We start from the raw sequence: 18,037 nt of genomic DNA, 5'->3' as shown, positions 1-18,037 counted from the left end.
AACTAATGAACGAAACACCAAATTTACTTCAATGTAATATTCTACTAGCATCCACAATAATGTCTGGTCAAATGTAAAACATGGTTAGTATTAACATGCTTTTAGGAGTTCTGATCATTCTTATTGTTTTATATTTAAAAGTATTTGAATGATCATTAAGATTCGGCACCTAATTGATTCCTTTCTTTTTCAGTACTATAAATTGATCAGTGAATTATTATTTTATATTATTATATATTTCTATAAAAGAGTAATACATCTTTTTCAACTAAACATTAAGTATCAAATAAGAAAGAAAAATAAACCACAAAATATGAATGTTGTCTAATAAAATATATTTTATTTAGCAGTAGCTTTATTATATATTATATATATATGAAATATAATATAAATTATTACAGTAGTTTTTTTTAGTTACTTCCCTTTTGTGAACTATTCATGTATAAATTAAAAATTGAATCCCCTTTATCTCCTTTTATCACTGCCATAAGAATCATTTATACATACTAATATATACAGTTACCTATATTCCTATTATCGGAACTTACAATGGATAATATTACAAAGTTAGCATGCATAAAAGACGTAATAGAATGCATTTTTAGATGAAAAAATTTACGTTTCATGTTTTTGATTATCCATAATTTACATTATTATGTTTAATTTTCTTTCTGTATTTCTTTTACTGATATTTATTGGTCCCAGATTATCAGGATTGTCATCCCAGTCAGAGCAGCATATGCACATTACTGCAATGAATCTGAGACGGATGATACCTGCACTCTTAGCTGTTCTTGAGCTCTTCCATCTGGTCTATTGAAAACTGAGATATTTTGCGGACCAACAGTAACGTCCCTGATGTTTTTAAGCCAAGGACTCTATGAAGTGAATGAGGAGTTCCACACGAAAGCGTATCGAAGAAGATGAACATGCAGAAATTCTCAGGCTGATTCTCATGACAGCATTGTCTGTACCACAAGGCTGGTCTGTTACCTTCATCACACATTTCCGCAGGTCATGAAACAGGATTAAAAAGCAGACAAACCCAGAGAGAGATGAAGAAAATAGCTGGATTACAAGGGTCCAGATGATATACCCGTGGAAACAGGGAGGTGTTTAGGTGAGATGGCAGCGGAGTATTTAACCAGATTCTTTAACAAGGAAGTGAGAGAATGCCTGAGGAGTGGAGAAGAAGTGTACTGCTACCGATTATCAAGAATAAGGGTAATGTGCAGAGCTGTAGTAACTGCAAAGGGGTGATGGTGATCAGCCACAGCATGAAGTTATGGGAAAGAGTCGTGGAAGCCTGGTTAAGAAGAGAGGTGATGATTAGTGAGCAGCAGTATGGTTTCATGCTGGGACAGAACACTAAAGATGTGACGTTTGCTATGAGGGTGTCGATGGAGAAGATGCAGCAGGAGTTGCATTGTGTCTTTGTGGACTTAGAGAAAGCATATGACAGGGTACCTAGGGAGGAGCTGTGGTATTGCATAGATAGACGTAGATGGAAATAAATTAACGTAACATACAGTGTAGCTTACTGCAGTAAACTTAGCTTTACATTCCAGCTTTCTGGCTGTAATGTCTTTTAGCAAAAGTAAGCAGGCAGTTTTTAATCACAGATTTTGATGTCAGGCAGAAATACACACCGGTCATTTTTGCATTTCCAGCCCTTTGCATTGAGCACCGATTTTGAATTGAATTGAATTCATTTTTATATAGCGCCTTTCACAACAGAGTCGGTCCAAGGTGCTTTACATGGATGTGTTGTGGTACATTAAACATCATCAGAGAGAGTAATACAGAATTGGGAAAAAGGAAGGAAAGAAATTAAATACAGAAAGCCAGATGACAATGCAGGAGAGGGACCAAAAACTCCCAAGTAAGGAGAAACCCCCCCCCCCCCCCCCGGGCATACTAACATTACTGAAAACAGAAACAAAGTTGACATGATTGCTAAAAGGTAGATATAAGGTGTGATTAAGAATCAAGGCAAAATCCATCAATGAGTCTGTTACATAATGTTAATATCTACGAAAAGAGCTGATTTCTGCTGTAATTAGATGCTGGTTCAGCATTCTGGGTTGGTAGCTACTCTTGTGCATCCCTTGGTTTTCCCTGTTTCTTTACAGGCAAATATTAAATTGGCTACATATAATTCCAGGACTGGTCTGCCGCCGCGGGGGGGGGGGGGGACGCTCCCCGCTTGGCAAAATAGCTGCCACTCCCAATGGACAGTGCAGTTATTTCTAACACAAACAGGCAACACCGAGTTTAAATGTTACTCACAGAGTAAGATGATCAGAGAGACGCACAGTGTCTTCATGTCATTAAGGATCTCGGCAGCTTCCTTTATCACGGGCAGACTTTGAAGGACAGATTTACCAAGAGTTACATGGTGTCATTGAGAAGGAGGTACTTCCATAATACATATCACCATGACACGCCCACTAAGCAAAATGATTTTCATTTTGTTAAAGTTGTTGGTGTTAAATATCATTCGGGTATTAGGAGTGTTCATACATATAAATATAAACTGAATTTGCCTTTTAAGCTTTGTAAAGAAAAATTGTGCAGGGCAGATGTGATTTTAACAAATATGAAGTTAAGCGCCTCAAGATAAACAGTTAGTGTTGTCACTACCCAGTCTGTACAAAATGCCTGATTTTTCCTCACACGTCTGCACAGTCCCATCCGTTCATACAGCCATTTTAGGGCAAACCATATTGTCTACATTTACAACAACCTAAGCCGGATAACTTATAGGAATTAAGGAAGGCTGGGGAACATATAAGTGAATGAAGATAAAATCAATACCCACGTTTGTATCGATTCTATCGATATTTGGGTCGAACCGCCCACCTCTAACAAGAAATTATCCATTTTAACTTTTCTATGCTCAAATGCCCGGCAATTATTTATCTTAGCAGCGCAAACGTGCAGAAGTATGCAAGAGATGTTCTTGCATTTTAAAGTCAAGAAAAATGGTGCCACTTTCACCACGGTGAAATCACCAGAGTAGTGGCTCCTCGTTGGGCACCATCAACCCAGATAGCATGCGGATGTGGGCCACTTCTTGGTGGTTAGGATGCTTGCCTCTGTACCAAGAGGTTATGGGTTTGAGTCCCATCTATACTAGCATTGGCTCCCTGAGCAAGACCCTTAACCCCAAGTTGAAAATGGGGGTTACTCTGTATATGAGTGACTGCTAAATGCAGTAAATATAAAGGGTGTGTCCCACTTTTTATTGGAAAGTGTGGTTGTTTTTGTGACTGTGACATCCTCAGTGCAGCTGATGCTACAGCCAGTCACTGTGGCTGCATGTGCTGAGGTCTGCGGTCTGGTCATCACTGGCGGCTGTTTTTGCTGGAACGCGAGCATCAGTGCATCGTTGTTCTCCTGCAGCAGGTCTCCAGCCTCAAACATGCAGGGCTGCCTCTACGAAGACAGAAATGAAGGGCAGCAGCTTTCCATGCATGAAGTGACATGTATGTTCATGCATTTTTATCAGTCATTTTGCAAAAGACAGAATTTACCAACTCGCTAGTCCATCAGGCAGTCCTCCATTGTGTGGGGTGTTTGCATGAACATCAGGCTGCAGCATTGTGGTCTTCAAAGTCACGCGGCTCAAAGAGGCCATTTTGCAATATTTTGCAAGATATACTGAAACTCATACGTGCTTACAACACATACATCCACACTCCCCACCAAAAAGAAAAAGCTCTATGGGTTATCAATTGATTCCTATTTAAATCATCAGACCTAAAGACTCCCACAGCACTGCAGGCTGAAGGCATCCAGGAGAGGAAAGCCTGGACTCAGGCAGGGTCAGCATCCAGCCTCCAGCACCACAGAGCAGCTGGGTTTAAGGCCCATGCTTAAGGGCCCAGTGGTGATATGATTACTCTGCCAGCCACAGGACTCAAACCTACAGCCTACCAGACATGGGCACAGATTCATGTCCCACTGAGCTACATACCAGACTGACATGTGCTTAATATCGTAGAGTGTGTAATCTGACACACACCAGCAGGGGGCGACCAGCACCATGCAGGCCAACTGTAACTATGGTTTCCTCACTGTCGGCTGCAAGAGTGCTAACAGGACATGGCTGTGGAAAAGGCCTGGGGGAGGACAAAGGCTCAGCGTGCTGCTTATGCTCTCTGTGCCCCCAAATGTAGACAGACTGGGAGACGACTGCCCCAAGGGCAGACCACCTCCTGAGCAACCCAGCCGGAGCCAGTGGAACTGTCTATATTAGAGACACAGGAACATTTTCAGTCATATTTTCTTTGCTATTGCTTACAAAGATGGTTAACATCACTATTTATGACACATCTTCAGTACAGGTGGTGAACTGGAGCCTAATACAGGCAACACAGACTGGGGACTCCATAGTTAGGATGGCAGAACATTGCAGGACATACTACTATTATGTCATTGTGGGGTTTTCTCTGGGTACTCTGGTATCCCCCCACAGTCCAAAATCATGCTGAGGCTAATTGGAGATTACAAATTACATGCATGTGTGAGTGTGTGTGTGTGTGTGTGTGTGTGTGTCTGTGTTTGTGTGTGTATATATATATATATATATATATATATATATATATATATATATATATATATATATATATGATGTCATAGAGAAATCACCAGATTAATAAAACTGGAAGTTTTTTCTTCCAGTATTTTAACTCTAAAAGAGCTCTAAAAGTTGAAATTACTAATCTGCAGGATTAATTGAATTGAAATTGAAATTGAAAACGACATTGATATAGTAAATGAGTTCAATGATAGTTTTGCACGGGTATTCAGGGTTCCCGCTGCCGCTCGTCACTCTCGTCATTGACGAAAACGGAACCCATGGTGACGAAGAAAAACGGCATCAAATCGTCACTCTGGCGAATTCAATTTTCAAATGACGAATTTTGAATTTTTGAAAAGTCGAATTTCATTTTTCCCCAATTTTCAACCGTAGCACCCGTAGGGCCTAATTAAAACTGGCCCGGCGCCCCGGACACACGATCGTCTATCATCCATGTCAAATGAGCATGGGCCGTTCTAAAAGTAGCAAATGTTATCGATCGGTGTGGGGACATTATAAAACGCTTAATGTGGTTTAATGTACCAAAATAGCGACCAATAATCACCAAATTTCACACACACACATCTGGTCATAAAGACTTTCACCTGACAAAAAATCAAAACCGAAATACAAGGAATATGGACTTTATTTTACATTAAGCCTTTTCCTTATAATGGGCGTCAATGGAGGGGAAAACGCTTAACGTAAAATAAAGTCCATATTCCTTGTATTTCGGTTTTGATTTTTTGTCAGGTGAAAGTAATTATGACCAGATGTGTGTGTGCGAAATTTGGTGATTATTGGTCGCTATTTTGGTACATTAAACCACATTAAGCGTTTTCACATTAAGCGTTTTAGAATGTCCCTCTCAAAGGTACTATGAAACACCGGGAAAGTATTAGCTTACCTTATATATATAGTAATTAGAACATTATTTCCGAAATGCGTACTATACATCATGTTTTCATCACGCCAGCACGCAAATTTTTACACAGTATTCACGATTCTCCCAACCTTATCAAGTAGACTCGTGACTCGCCCATGCCGTTAGTTGACCAATCACAGTGTGGCTTGTTCCAAATATGGAAAACGGGATTCCCCATGCTTTGTACCCGGATGTACTTTTTTAGTATTTCCCCGCCAAGCTAGCACCTGTCAGATGAGTGAATCATGTCGAAACAGCCTGGACTTTTAGCATTCGGGTTCTCTAAGGCTGCAAAAGGTGCTGATAACGGTGCACCTCGCACTGAACGGTCGTGAGTTTAATGATTAATTTATTAAGAAGCGGCGAGAGAGTGACTATAAAAAACGGATGCTTAAAAAAAAGTGAAGAATTTGATTAGTAGAAGCAAAAATACAAAGAAAAGTGAAGAATTGAAATCAAACTCCAGGGGGAACCCTGGTATTCACTGTTGAGGACACTAGTAACTTACCAATTCTTATTACTAATCCAGCATCGTCTATAACTAATATATATATAACTGAAGCTGATGTTTTGCAAAGCCTAGCTAAGCTCAAAATAAATAAATCTCAGGGCCCTGATGGCATCTTACTGTACCTATAGTGTTAAAAGAGATGAGGGATATTATTTGCCAACCCTTAACTTTACTGTTTCAAAAATCCTTATCTGAAGGTGTGGTACCTTCTGATTGGAAGCATGCCAACATAACGCCCATTTTCAAAAAAGGGGATAGAAGTAATTTGTCAAATTATAGGCCAATCAGTCTAACTTGTTTAACTGGTAAAGTTATGGAGGCTATAATCAAAGAGAAAATGGTAGATTACCTGGACTCAAATAACATTTTGAGGGATAGCCAGCATGGATTTAGGAGAGTTAGATCCTGTTTAACAAATCTGTTGGAGTTTTTTGAGGAAGCTACTCAGGAAGTTGATGATAAGAAGGCCTATGATGTCATCTACTTAGATTTCCAAAAGGCTTTTGATGTTGTCCCCCACAAGAGGCTCTTACTTAAACTCAAAGCGACAGGTATTTTAAAGAACTGTAGCGACCTGGATTGATAACTGGTTAACAGATAGGAAGCAGCGAGTAGTTATAAGAGGCACAATGTCACAGTGGGCCTGCGTTCATAGTGGGGTACCGCAGGGTTCAATTTTAGGACCACTATTGTTCCTAATTTACATAAATGATATAGACACCAATATATACAGTAAACTGGTGAAATTTGCAGATGACACCAAGGTGGGTGGTGTAGCAGATACTGAACTAGCGGCTCAGCAGCTACAGCGGGATCTTGATTTAATTAGTGACTGGGCCGATACCTGGCAAATGAAATTTAACATAGACAAATGTAAGGTACTCCATGTAGGGAGCAGAAATATAAAGTACGGGTATTTTATGGGACCTACTGAAATAAAGGTAGCTGATTATGAGAAAGACCTTGGTGTGTATGTTGATGCTTCCATGTCTCATTCTCGCCAGTGCGGGGAAGCAATAAAAAAGGCCAATAGGATGTTGGGGTATATCTCCAGGTATGTGGAGTTGAAGTCAAGGGAGGTAATGCTAAGATTATACAATTCCTTGGTGAGATCTCACCTAGAATATTGTGTGCAGGTTTGGTCACCATATCTTAAAAAGGACATTGCAGCCTTAGAAAAGGTGCAACGTAGGGCCACAAGAATGATTCCTGGTCTTAGGGGAATGTCTTATGAGGAAAGGTCAGTTGAGCTAAATCTGTTCAGCCTCAAGCAAAGGAGACTGAGGGGGGACATGATCCAGGTCTATAAGATTCTAACAGGTTTGGATGCTGTTCAACCGAATAGTTACTTCAGCATTAGTTCAAATACAAGAACTCGCGGCCATAGGTGGAAATTAGCGGGAGAACATTTCAAACTGGATTTAAGGAAGCACTTCTTTACACAGCGTCTAGTCAGAGTATGGAATAGTCTTCCTGATAACATAGTGCAAGCTGAATCCTTGGGTTCCTTTAAATCAGAGCTATATAAGATTTTAACAACTCTGAGCTATTAGTTAAGTTCTCCCCAAGCGAGCTCGATGGGCCGAACTTTGTATAGTTCTTATGTTCTTATATATATATATATATATATATATATATATATATATATATATATATATATATATACACTCACCTAAAGGATTATTAGGAACACCATACTAATATGGTGTTTGACCCTCTTTCGCCTTCAGAACTGCCTTAATTCTACGTGGCATTGATTCAACAAGGTGCTGAAAGCATTCTTTAGAAATGTTGGCCCATATTGATAGGATAGCATCTTGCAGTTGATGGAGATTTGTGGGATGCACATCCAGGGCACGAAGCTCCCGTTCCACCAGATCCCAAAGATGCTCTATTGGGTTGAGATCTGGTGACTGTGGGGGCCATTTTAGTACAGTGAACTCATTGTCATGTTCAAGAAACCAATTTGAAATGATTCGAGCTTTGTGACATGGTGCATTATCCTCCTGGAAGTAGCCATCAGAGGATGGGTACATGGTGGTCATAATGGGATGGACATGGTCAGAAACAATGCTCAGGTAGGCCGTGGCATTTAAACGATGCCCAATTGGCACTAAGGGGCCTAAAGTGTGCCAAGAAAACATCCCCCACACCATTACACCACCACCACCAGCCTGCACAGTGGTAACAAGGCATGATGGATCCATGTTCTCATTCTGTTTACGCCAAATTCTGACTCTACCATTTGAATGTCTCAACAGAAATCGAGACTCATCAGACCAGGCAACATTTTTCCAGTCTTCAACTGTCCAATTTTGGTGAGCTCGTGCAAATTGTAGCCTCTTTTTCCTATTTGTAGTGGAGATGAGTGGTACCCGGTGGGGTCTTCTGCTGTTGTAGCCCATCCGCCTCAAGGTTGTGCGTGTTGTGGCTTCACAAATGCTTTGCTGCAAACCTCGGTAGTAACGAGTGGTTATTTCAGCCAAAGTTGCTCTTCTATCAGCTTGAATCAGTCGGCCCATTCTCCTCTGACCTCTAGCATCAACAAGGCATTTTCGCCCACAGGACTGCCGCATACTGGATGTTTTTCCCTTTGCACACCATTCTTTGTAAACCCTAGAAATGGTTGTGCGTGAAAATCCCAGTAACTGAGCAGATTGTGAAATACTCAGACCGGCCCGTCTGGCACCAACAACCATGCCACGCTCAAAATTGCTTAAATCACCTTTCTTTCCCATTCTGACATTCAGTTTGGAGTTCAGGAGATTGTCTTGACCAGGACCACACCCCCAAATGCATTGAAGCAACTGCCATGTGATTGGTTGATTAGATAATTGCATTAATGAGAAATTGAACAGGTGTTCCTAATAATCCTTTAGGTGAGTGTATATATATATATATATATACACACACACGCACACACAGCGTTTTTCCAACGTTACACTGTATCTAAGTGCTTATTGTAGTTTTGCTGCTGCATTTAAGTGGCTTGTGTTTGGCGGTTTATCATAAGCTTTGATGGGTCTATATTTGTCATTGAGAGAAAATTCCCACCGTGTTTTCTGTGCACGCAGCATTAACCTCAGTAGTTAGTCAGAAGCAGACAGGCTACCGCAAGGCAAAGTAGGGCGATCAAAGTAAAGTGAAGCTGAAGGCGTCCTTTGTCTTTCTCCAAACATAAACCCACCCAGATGTGGGATAGAGAGTGACAGACGACCCATCAGGCCATATAGGTTCTGCATTGCTCACTGGTCCAGGTTTTGTGCTCTTTACACCAGGTTAGGTGTCATGCATTGGCCTTCTGAACGAGAACCATGACATAAATTGCTACAGTACATATGAAGCTCACAACATACAGTTTCTGTTGAGACTGGATCTCAGGGGGGCTGTTTCAGTTCTGTGGTCATTTGGAGTCTGACACTAAGACCAACAAACTGAATTTATCAGCGGTTTCAAGTCTTACAGAGTTATGAGGAAAATATTTCCATTCCCATTCCCCTGCAGTGCGCACTTCGTGAACGACCCATTACCCTACAGTGCGCACTTCCTGAATGGTGGCAAACTGCGCGCATTTTTTAAAAATGCCACCCGAAATGCATTTAGATAGCAGATAGCATGTTGATGGTTATTCTGCAACATGTTTGTTTTAACAAGAAGCATAAATGATGGAAGTAATAATTTTTGTTGTGATATGCATTACATTAATTGTTTTATTCAAAATGGTAAAATGCCTAAATGCTATCGCTGCTTTGGGTGTTTGCATGCTACACTAAGCTAGGATGCCTTCCGAAAAGAGGAGGATTTTGGAGAGAGAGATGCAGCTCAGGGAGGCAGCAAAGGGGAGCACATCCTTGCAGATGGCCCCCAATAGGAGGCTTTAAAGTAAATTTGGAGCAAGGTATACTAATAAAGACTTAATCAATAAAGAAATGGTATATTTTTCAGTTCTCCATACAGTCTGTGATTTTTTTTTTTTTTGGGGGGAGGGGGTGCCCTTTTTCAGGTCAGAGCAATGGCCCCTTAAAATTCCTGTGCACGTCCCTGGATGATATGCACTAAAAATTATTCAAATAAAGGCCGTTTTCAGAATCAAATTAAAAGAAACTTTTTATTGCTTAATAATCATCCAAAATAAAGCTGGAAACTGCTTTTACAGTTCAGCCAGACTACAATGTGTGCATAAAAATTTAAATCACAATTATATCTGAATGAGAAAATTGAACCCCTTATGTGTCAAAAATGAAGTCATGTAGGAGACATGTAAGGTGTGCAAGTGAGTCTTGGAGAGTGGGGTTATCTGGATCACATGACTTGTGGAAGGTCAGAGGTCACAGAGGGCTGTAGTTGACCTCTGAGTAAATGCCAAGCAGTCGTCCTCCATCACTTATGGCCTGCGCCTATGATACAGTATAATAGATTAATAAGACATTTATGACGTATGATGTCATCTGACAGCCAATCAGACAGTGAAGTACCTGCTTCCCATGTGCGCCAGCAGGAAGCTGCTGTCCCTCCTCCACAGTCGTATGAAGCACAGATTTCTTCAGACCTAAAGTTATTAAATTATTATTACTATTCACACATATGATTAATACTCAGCACAGGTCAGGTCAGGTTGGGGAGCATAGGCTGATGCAGTGCGTTGCCGCGCCAACCACACGGCGATACTCCTCGGGATCCCGGCTGGCGACCCCCCAGGCAGACACATGGTCCAGTCCTACCCTCTGGAAATGCCCATCAATCTGCCACAGCCAAGTGTTACGTGGGCGTCCCCTTGGCCTGGTCCGGCTGCTTGGGTCCCCAGCAATGAGCATCCTGCGAGTCGGATCACCCTCAGGGAAACCCGCCACATGGGCGACCTCATGACCCCCCATTCTCTTCCAATCCGTCTGCTGACTTCATAGGAAGAGTGACCAGAGACATGAATGTCGCTGCCGAGGTAAATCTCTCGACAAGGTCGACATTCTCCCCGCAGACAGACACACTACTGATGCTGTGCGTAAGAAGTCATTAAATACCTGGATCTTGGTCTTTATCCAGGACACTCGCAATCCCAGACAGACTCTCGAGAGTCGCGATCAGAGCCTCGATTGACTCCGCTAAGATCACAGCAACGTCGGCAAAGTCAAGATCAGTAAATCTTTCTTCACCCCACAGCTGCTGGACCCCACGACCCTGCCCAACACCCAGTCCATACAAGCATTGAACAGAGTAGGACCAAGAACACAACCCCGGCGAACCCCAGAATCAACTGGGCAGAACGCAGAGGTTCTCCCTTCACTCTGCACAGAACTCACAGTACCAGTGTACAGGCCGGCCATGACGTCCAGCAACTTCGGGGGGATCCCACAAAGTCTCAGGATGTCCCACAGGGCAACTCGAACGCTTTATGGAAATTGACAAAGGCTGCAAAGAACCTCTGCTGATTTTCACGGTTGTGCTTGATGAGAACTCTCAGTGTGAGGATACGGTCTTCTTAGGGGTAAAAGCAGACTGCTCCGGTCACTGACAGGTAAGCAAGTGATCACAGATCCTGTTAAGAATGACCCTAGCAAGGACCTTACCCAGCACTGAGAGCAGTGTTACTCCCCTGTAGTTGCCACAATCCAGGTGATCACCCTTCCATTTCCGGAGAGGGGATTAAAAGTCCCGCTTTCCAGTCAGTAGGGATGACGCCTGACTCCAAAATGGAAGCAAAGATTGCCTGTAATGCCAGGAGGACAGCCTTACCACCAGCCTGGAGAAGTTCACCCCGGATACCACAGATCCCTGCGGCCTTCCGTACCCCCAGCTGATTCACCACTCGTGCAATCTCAGTGAGGTTGAGTGGTTCACAGCTGGTCGGAGGATCAGCTTCAAGAACCGTGGACCCAGAGATGTCCAACATCCTTGCTAGAGGATCAGCTTTAAACAACTGCTCAAAGTAGCCGGCCCAGCGGGTCGCAGCTGCAGTGTCATCCGGAAGGACCGTTCCATCACCTGCTCTGACTGCAAGATGTGCATAATGCTTTGATTCCTCTATAAACATTAGACCACAGATGGTGTGTCACCTGCTCACAGATTCATCTAACAAACTCCTCTTTATTTGCCCTCAGAGCCCTCACACCCGTCTTTCTCAGCTCCTGGTACAGACTGGAATTGCCACCAATTCATGCCCTGCAACTCCTCTCGATAATATCCAAGGTGCCCTGCGAGATGAAACACCTCCTTCTGGGAACACCAGCAACACCAGCACAGCCCTCGGCAACCTTTAGAGTCTTATCAAGGTCTCCCACATCACATTAGAGTCAGCAGTCGTACCCAAGTCTGCAAGTACCATCCAGCGACCCGCAGCCCCTGTCCTTTCGCAAAGTCAAGGAACATGGACCCACTTTCACCCAGTCTCCAGATCCATGGGGACCGACACAATCCTCATAGCCAGCCCTGTCAGTACCAGTGTTCACATTGAAGTCACCCATGACCAGAGGAGTGTCACCTCGTGGGCACCCTTCAACCACCGAGCAAAACTGCGAGTAAAATGTCTCCCTCAACAAGACATCACTCATCGCGGTCGGAGCATACACTGAGACAACAGACACACCCAAGGAGTGCCTTAGCCTGAGTCTCATAATACGCTCGTTGAATGGAGTGACATCAGACACCATTGGAAGGAGTTTACGAAGCTCCCCCAACAGTGGAGGAAGATAGTAAACTTGCTGGAGATAAGATGTTCCACGTCCCTTCATGGGCCACCTCAAACTGGGACCCAAGTGCCGCCATGCAGCAGGCGACTCTCAGCACCACACCAGCCCTGATCCCCAACAGGCCTGACCCTATTAGCTCTCTGACGGTTTCGACCCGTCCGGGGATGGGGCTCCCGAAGGCTTTCCCCCATCTCCTTCATGGTGCGTGCAGCCTTCCTGCGGGCAGCTGCAGCAGAGCTACTCCCACAGAGAGCAGAAGGGTATCGTGCCAGTTTATTTTGAGCAGTTGTGAGTTGTTTTATAGTGGCTGGAGTACCAAAAATTGTCTCCCTGCAATTTGGAGGACTGCTTGCAGGGCCAGATGCAGTTTAACGTCATACCCAGGACAGAAGGGCTATAACAACAATGCTTTTTTATCATGGTTTGCCCTGTGTTGGGTTTATGGTTTTATATGTGGTTATGCATACATACAGAGGCAGCGTGTTAGTTTAGTTTGATTTGGGACATAAACAGAGATACACGGTAACCTAATATGAGGGAGTTTGTCACTCTTGGACTGTCAAACAGCTACAGCAGACTGGCAGCTGCCGTGACGGTTATGCACTAGGTAACTCACCCTGTTTGTATCCCCGCATGTACATGAAAACAGAGAAGGGAAAGAGGAGCAGAGCACAAATTGCAGTTAGGATGAAAACCACAGTCAATAGAAATCCCTCGCCGATCCACATTGTTTCTGGCAATGAAACACAAAGGGGCATGGTGGTTGATTTGGGTCCATCTGAGCAGGCAGCAGAAGCACATTAACCTTGATGTGGGCTTTAATACACACACCACAGCACAAAATGGCAACAGGGATCACTGGGGGGGGGGGCTGCTTAGCTGCAGTGTTTGAGTGGGAGAGGCAGGATTAAGCTGCGTATGAACACTGGTATGACATGATATTAGTTTGACAACGTCTCAGTGACGCTCCAGGGTCTTAGAAATGGTTTCGCAACCAGACTAACAGGTAAAAACATGCTTGGTGTTCAAGAAATGATCCATGCGCTGACAACTTCCTCTGATGGTAACAGAGTTACCGAGATCTTCACTGTGCAATGCTGGCCCAAATCATGCCAAAATATTCAAACAAGTGAATCTAATTATCTATGTACTTGGTTTATTTTCATAATTTTTTTTTTTAATTTTTACATTTTTTTATAATTAATAAATGTTTCTCATTGGGAAATTTAACCTTTGATTACCATGCAAACAAACTACGAAGCACCAAATCTACTGCAGTATAATATTCTGCTAACACCCATAATAAAACATGTAAAAACATGCTTAGTATTATGTGTCACACCCTGCATTCTTTTCTCCTCGTTCTCTTCATTGTGTGGCTCTAACGAGCCACACCTGTTACTTGTTTAATCTCCCCTCTCGTTACAGCCCTCGTGTGGATCACCCCAGGTGCCTCTCGTTACAGCCCTCGTGTGGCTCACCCCAGGTGCCTCTCGTTACAGCCCTCGTGTGGCTCACCCCAAGTGCCTCTCGTTACAGCCCTCGTGTGGCTCACCCCAGGTGCCTCTCGTCTGCTCCCTCGTCAGTGATGTATATAGTGCCTCCCTGTCTCGAGCTCCCCAGTCCAGTCATTGATGTTGCTGCCTGCATGTGCTCCCCCAGTGGGCCTTGTGTCCTGTACTCTCACCTGATCCTCCTTACTCTGTTTTAGGGAGGGAATTCTATGATTATATAAGACCCCACCAAGAATATTGTGTGCAGATTTAGTCACCATATCTTAAAAAGGACATTGCGGCCTTGGAAATGGTGCAATGTAGGGCTACAAGAATGATTCCTGGTCTGAGAGGAATGTCTTATGGGGAGAGGTTAGCTGAGCTGAATCTGTTTAGCCTTGAGCAAAGGAGACTAAGGGGGGACATGATCCAGGTCTATAAGATTCTAACGGGTCTGGATGCTGTTCAGCCAAATGGCTACTTCAATATTTTGTTTAAATACTAGAACTCTTGCCAATAGGTGGAAATCAGTCGGAGAACATTTTAAGATCGATTTGAGAAAACACTTCATTACTTAGCGTGTACAGTATGAAACAGTCTTCCTGTTAGTGTAGTGCAAGAAAACCTTGGGTTCCTTTAAATCAGATCTAGATAAGATTTTAATAACTCTGAGCTATTAGTTAAGTTCTCCCCAAATGAGCTTGATGGGCCGAATGGCCTCCTCTCATTTGTAAAATTATGTTTTGACCTCTCATGGTCTGTTTCCTTTTTGCCCTGCGGTTATTTCAGTTAATAAAGCCCCCTTTGGTTTCCCACACCTGCCTTCGCCTCTGTCCTTGCCCATGATGTGACATGGTCTTTCTAATTGTTTTACATTTAAAAGGACTGAAAAGGAATGGTCCTTAGGATTGGGCACTTTTTAAACAAAAAATTATCAAAAAAGTATCAAATGACAATGAAAAATAAACCTAAGACAATATATTTTATTTAGCTATTAAATATATTATATATTACATATAATATAAAATTACAGTACATTATATTATTATTATTATTATTAATTACTTCTGTTTTGTGAATGATGCATGTACGAATTAAAAATTGAATCCCCATTATCCCATCACTGCCATAACAATCATTTATAAATGCTAAAATATAGTTACCTGTATTCCTATTATCGAAACTTAACATTTATAATATTACAAAGTTAGCATGCATATAAGAGCTAATGAAATGTATTTTGTTTTTGATCATCCTTAATGTACATTGTTTATTTTTCTTTCTGTAATTCTTTTACTATTTATTCTTTTATTGGTCCCAGATTATCAGGATTGTCATCCCAATCAGAGCAGCATATGCACATTACTGCAATGAATCTGAGACGGATGATACCTGCACTCTTAGCTGTTCTTGAGCTCTTACATCTGGTCTGTTGAAAACTGAGATATTTTGTGAAACAACAGTAAAGTCCCAGATCAGACTCTTTGATGTTTTTAAGCCAAGGACTATATGAAGTGAATGAGGAATTCCACACGAAACGAAGAAGAGGATCATGCAGAAATTCTCAGGCTGATTCTCATGAGAGCATTGTCTGTACCACAAGGCTGGTCTGTTACCTTCATCACACATTTCCGCAGGTCATTAAACAGTATTAAAAAGCATTAAATCAATTTAAACAAGGTTTAAAATAATATATGACGTCTTAAATGTGATTTCTGTAGGCATTAAATACTTTCTTTGATTTTTTTTTCTCTAATTCTTCTTTAAATTCAGAAACAACATTGATTATACTGTTTAATGTCCATTTCGATTGTTCCATTTGCTCACATGCCGCTTCGACTGCAGGGAACCTTATAATCGTAGATGGAAACAAATTAATGTAACACACAATGTACCTTACTGCGGTAAAGTTAGCTTTATGTTCGAAATTCAGATTTCCAGATTTAAAGGGGCAGTTCACCCCAAAACTGAAAAAAACATGTTTTAGTGGAGCTTTAGTACTAACTATCCATCTGGGTCGTTCTGCTGGGAGTTATTGGCCTTAGAAATGTTGGTTTTCTCTCATATAATGGGACTGATTAGCATTATTTCTGTGGTGATTAAAGCGGCAAAAATATACATTTGAAAAATCCAACAGCGACGTCTCTTACCAGGAATCAGGACCAAGTTACTGCAGATAATCCACAGAGTTCTTAGTGAGCAGTTTAATGTAGGAACTGCACAGTGCGCAGAAGCCGGGGTTCTCCTGCTTGTATCTTCTGCACAATGACGATACCTTCAAAAAAAGACTCTGAGTCTAAAAACATTCGGCAATATGTGCAGTGGAAGTGGGTGAGGACATGGCTTTTCTGAGAACTGATACTTATAAGTAGGCTGGACAACAAACCTATTTATGTCACTTAGAATCAACATACAGGTTTGAAAGCAGCTTCAGAGAGTGCCTAAATGTGACATTCTGAATAAGAAAATAGACAGTTATAAGTTGCATAAGTTTTGTCCAGAGTGACATAAAAGAGAGGAAAGTTTGGAGTCAGAGAGTAGTGTCAGCGTCCGACACCCCCGAACGGTGGGTTGAGTCCGAATTAAATCACGAGACCTAAAGACTCCCACGGAACCGCGGGCTAAAGGCATCCAAGTGAGGAAAGCCTGGACTCAAAGAACAGGGTCAGCATCCAGCCTCCAGCACCCCAGAGCAGCTGGGTTTAAGGGCCATACTTAAGGTCCCATTGGTGACATTATTACTCTGCCAGCTACAGGATTCAAACCCACAGCCTTCTGGACATGAACACAGATTCTTAACTTACTAAGCTACATACCACATTCACATGTGCTTAATATTTTGGAATTTAGTAACAGAAACTGTCATCTGTGCACCAGCAGGGGGCGACCAACACTACACAGGTAAACGGTAATTGTGGTTTCCTTACTTTCAGCTGCAAGAGTGCTAACAGGACATGGCTGTGACGGCCGGGGGGCATGGGGGGGGGGGGAGCTAAACGTGCTGCTTATGCTCTCCGTGCCCCCAAACGTAGACAGACTGGGAGACAATGTGTTTGTTTTTGTCTTGAATGGTAAGAGGAGGTTAATCCAACAATTTTATTCTGTAAAATTTGACTGAGGTAAAGGCCTGTGGTATATATTACTTACGCCAGTCAATAACTGCCTGTGTTGTCATCATTTCATACTGTATCACACGAATCACATTTACCATTTTAATACAATATCTGAACAATAAATGATTCAGTAGCAAAGAGGTTAACCTATAACGCCACACTGCTTACCTCATCATCAGTAATTCTTGTAATTCTTAGTTTAGCTGCGGCCTGTTGTAACCTTACAGAAATAAACATCAGAGCAAGATCAGCCGAAACATCCAAAGGAGTGTCTAGAGCAGGTCAGGAATAAACAGCATAGAGCATCTCAGCAATACCCCAGGCTCTCAGACCTGAACATGCAGGTCATCTTTGGTGACCCAGGGGACTCACCCTGTCTTCTCCCCAGCCAGTAGGTACCGACAGAGAGAGGAGCACAGAGCAGAACAGCCGCAGACACACTGACCACCAGCATCCAGCTCTGGATCATCCCTGCTGTAGAACCGCTGGGGGTCGTTATGGTGCCATTGGAACCGTCTATATCAGGGACAGTGGGACATTTTCATGGTCATATTCGCTGTGCTGTTGCTCACAGAGACGCATTTAAAGTATTTGACTGCAATTCTGCTCCTTTCCTGTAGATGGCAGCCAAAGGCAAAACTTCTGCAATTAATGATGACGTTCGTTCGGGATGAGTCACTCTGTTTCATTTCCTCATTTTCATTTTTATCATTTTGTTTCAGCAAAT

At 42.5% G+C, this 18,037-nt stretch overlaps 2 long non-coding RNA genes across 2 annotated transcripts in view; one reads left to right on the top strand and one right to left on the bottom strand.

Moving 5' to 3' along the window:
* LOC140582849 (uncharacterized) overlaps nucleotides 1-15,012 on the top strand; it is a 28,141-nt gene extending 13,129 nt beyond the window's left edge. Inside the window, exon 2 of the long non-coding RNA XR_011985638.1 lies at nucleotides 14,133-15,012. This is a non-coding gene — a long non-coding RNA (uncharacterized lncRNA). The remainder of the gene's footprint in view (nucleotides 1-14,132) is intronic.
* Nucleotides 10,142-17,814, bottom strand: LOC140582850 (uncharacterized). The gene is made up of 6 exons (XR_011985639.1): nucleotides 17,683-17,814; nucleotides 17,479-17,530; nucleotides 16,348-16,472; nucleotides 13,321-13,437; nucleotides 10,497-10,570; nucleotides 10,142-10,418 (listed from the first exon to the last, which is right to left on the bottom strand). It is a non-coding gene; the product is annotated as an uncharacterized lncRNA (long non-coding RNA).
* Between the last annotated feature and the right edge of the window lie 223 nt (nucleotides 17,815-18,037).

This window comes from Paramormyrops kingsleyae, chromosome 25 (assembly GCF_048594095.1).
Source record: "Paramormyrops kingsleyae isolate MSU_618 chromosome 25, PKINGS_0.4, whole genome shotgun sequence".
Lineage (NCBI taxonomy): Eukaryota > Metazoa > Chordata > Actinopteri > Osteoglossiformes > Mormyridae > Paramormyrops > Paramormyrops kingsleyae.
The sequence above is the reverse complement of the archived record's forward strand: the minus strand, read 5'-3'. Positions and strand labels throughout refer to the sequence as shown.